Here is a 2,861-nt window from a genome sequence, read left to right as displayed (position 1 = left end):
TTATGTCTATAAAAACGTAGCATTCAAAAAAAATGAAAATGAAAATCATGTATTCAGGGAGCGCACACAGAGAGAGAATACTAGAAAAATATTTCTACGAACTTGTCAAAATTTCATTATAAATAATTCAAGGCTTCATATGCATTGAAAATTCCTTAATTGAATATATCAATTACAGCATTCCATATATTATACATATATGGAAAATATATGTGAATAGTTTCTCTTTTAATAACTGCAAAAAGCATTTTTTAATAAATTTTACTCAAAGCGTGAAGCCAGCGGCGCACAAAAGTAGGCCATATTATTTATGGCAACACATTGGGGTAGAGTTGAGCGCGTGTCGTGTTTATTCATGCGTGATAAAGGCGATGATTATGCATTGATTTATTATTACAAGTATTATGATTATGTATATTACAATATATTTAATTATTGTTATATTATTATATTATATTATATATTATTATATATTTTTAAAATATTTTTATTATGATAATCAATATAATTATTATTATAATTTAATTTTTTCATTACTAATTCTTATTAACTTTAATTATAATTATACTTTCGTTAGTGACAAAAAGTAAAATATTTATGATTTTTCATTATTATTATAATTATCATTATGAAAAATCATTTCATTTATATTTACATTAAACAAACATCGCATTCGCTCTCTCATCTCTTGGCCGTAAATAATTGCAGTTGGGCCATCAGTTGGCCAAGTTCTTATTTAGCCTGTCAGCAAGTGCAATGCAAATGAATGGGCATAAATTATTGCATTACTGTTAACAGTCAACGGGAGGGGGAGATAGGAGTGTGGGGGCTTGGGTGAGGCGTAATGAAAAACCTTAAATACTATTTATCGTATATGTGTGCGACGTACTATACACATATACATACATACATACATATACATATATATATGTATATGCAGCAATTCATTGCATTCAAATGACTGATTAATATTTTTAATAAACAAACAAAATGAAATATATAAATAACATTACATGAGCTCAATAGCAAACAAGTAAAAAAATAATAATAAATATAAAAAAAAAAAATAATGCGACGCAAATATGAAGAAAACATAGCTGAAAGTGTGTTCATATAGCTCTTTGATAGAATATGTTGTTGCATATTTGTTTATAATTAAATTACAGAAAAATATATAGCAAAGTAAATAATAGCCATAAAAATAATATAAAAAGTAAATATATCTGGAAAAAAATGGAAACAAAAAACGCGCATTGAATTGCGATGATAGCTCAGTAAAAATATTGTAATAAATTAATTAGCGCAAAGAAAATAATTTAAATTGTAGTCGAAAAAGTCGAATCGAAAAAGACACAAAAAAAAAAAAAAAAACTTTGGCATACCGAAGACTAAATGCTCTTGTAGGTGAAGATTTATTATATTTATTTAGATTTTTGCTAGAATTATCCGAATTTCTCGCTCATTTTAGAATCAGGCAAAATATTTATAAAAAGATCATTATATAATTATATAATTTCTCCATCAGAGTTCTCTTCTTTTATGCGTTACATATCTCATATACTAATTGTCATACCCTCTGCAAGAGTATTTAAAATGTGTGCAGTGAGGCCAGTAAATTTTAATTAAATTTATTTTAATTGAAATCGTTTTGATTTGATTCGCTCACAAATAACAAATGGGCGACATTAAAAAAAAAATGAAACGAGCAAATTGTTGATTTAATAAATACTAAATTGAGAAGCTATTCTTTGGTATTTATTTTGTTATGTTATTATTTATTGAGCGAAGGCCTGAATGAATGAAGCGAAATAAGATGAAATTAGTTTATAAGGCAAATCAAATAACAACAACAACAACAACTGCATACTTCCGCATCTAGTAAATATAAATGTATAAATAAATTAGATTTAATTCAAAACGTTCATAGTATTAAAAACTCTTTTGCAAACACACACACACATATATATAAACATATGTGCAGGTCAATAGTGTATATAAATATATCGTATATAGTTGCCATAATGAAAAAGGAAAAACAAAAAATTGCTTAAGTCATATCAAAAGACATTTGAATGGTACTGAGATAAACCTTATAAAGAATATACATACTATTTGTAAACTATTTACGTAATAAACTGTTGCTAGTTAATTATTTTGATTTGATTTTAATACGACTACTATATATACATACTATATAGATACGATACGATATGTATAGCATAAATATACAACTTCTTTTATAGGACTACTCAACCAAAAAAAAATAACAAATAAAACCAGTTGCAGGTCAAAATGCATTTAAACATTTTTCTGTTCGAAGCGCATCAAATCAAATATTCCCAAATCAAAAACTCAAATCAAATGCAAATATTAATAGAGAAAATGCTACTACATGCTATCGATGTATGTATGTGTGCAAAGATGAAATATTATAAATATGATAAATGCAACTAGCTGGTGGAGGAAATAATTGAAAAGAGAGAAAATTAAAATGAAATTGACGCGTCGATGGGCAGAAATCAAATGAATTTTTTGCCAAAATAAATCTAATAAAAATAAATAGTGTATGGAATAAAGGAATAAATCAAAAACTAGTTATGCTAAGACTTAGATTATTATTATGTAAGTGGAAAAAAAAAATGATACAAAAAATATTAAAATTTAAATAATAAAAAATTTAAAAACCGAGATTTTTGTTGATTTGCCAAACACGTCGAACTCTTTGCCGTGAAAACTATAAATTTTGTGTGCTGATTCACGAAATTTAAATGAGTATATTGGTTTTAAGAAATTTCTGCTAATCCTGCTGTCCGTTGAAATTTTTGAATATATATATGGTGGATATATCTTCTGTAGTTTAA

The sequence above is a fragment of the Drosophila navojoa genome, chromosome 4 (genome assembly GCF_054131105.1).
Source record: "Drosophila navojoa isolate 15081-1374.11 chromosome 4, UAZ_NAV_1.0, whole genome shotgun sequence".
Classification (NCBI taxonomy): Eukaryota; Metazoa; Arthropoda; class Insecta; order Diptera; family Drosophilidae; genus Drosophila; species Drosophila navojoa.
The sequence above is the reverse complement of the archived record's forward strand: the minus strand, read 5'-3'. Positions refer to the sequence as shown.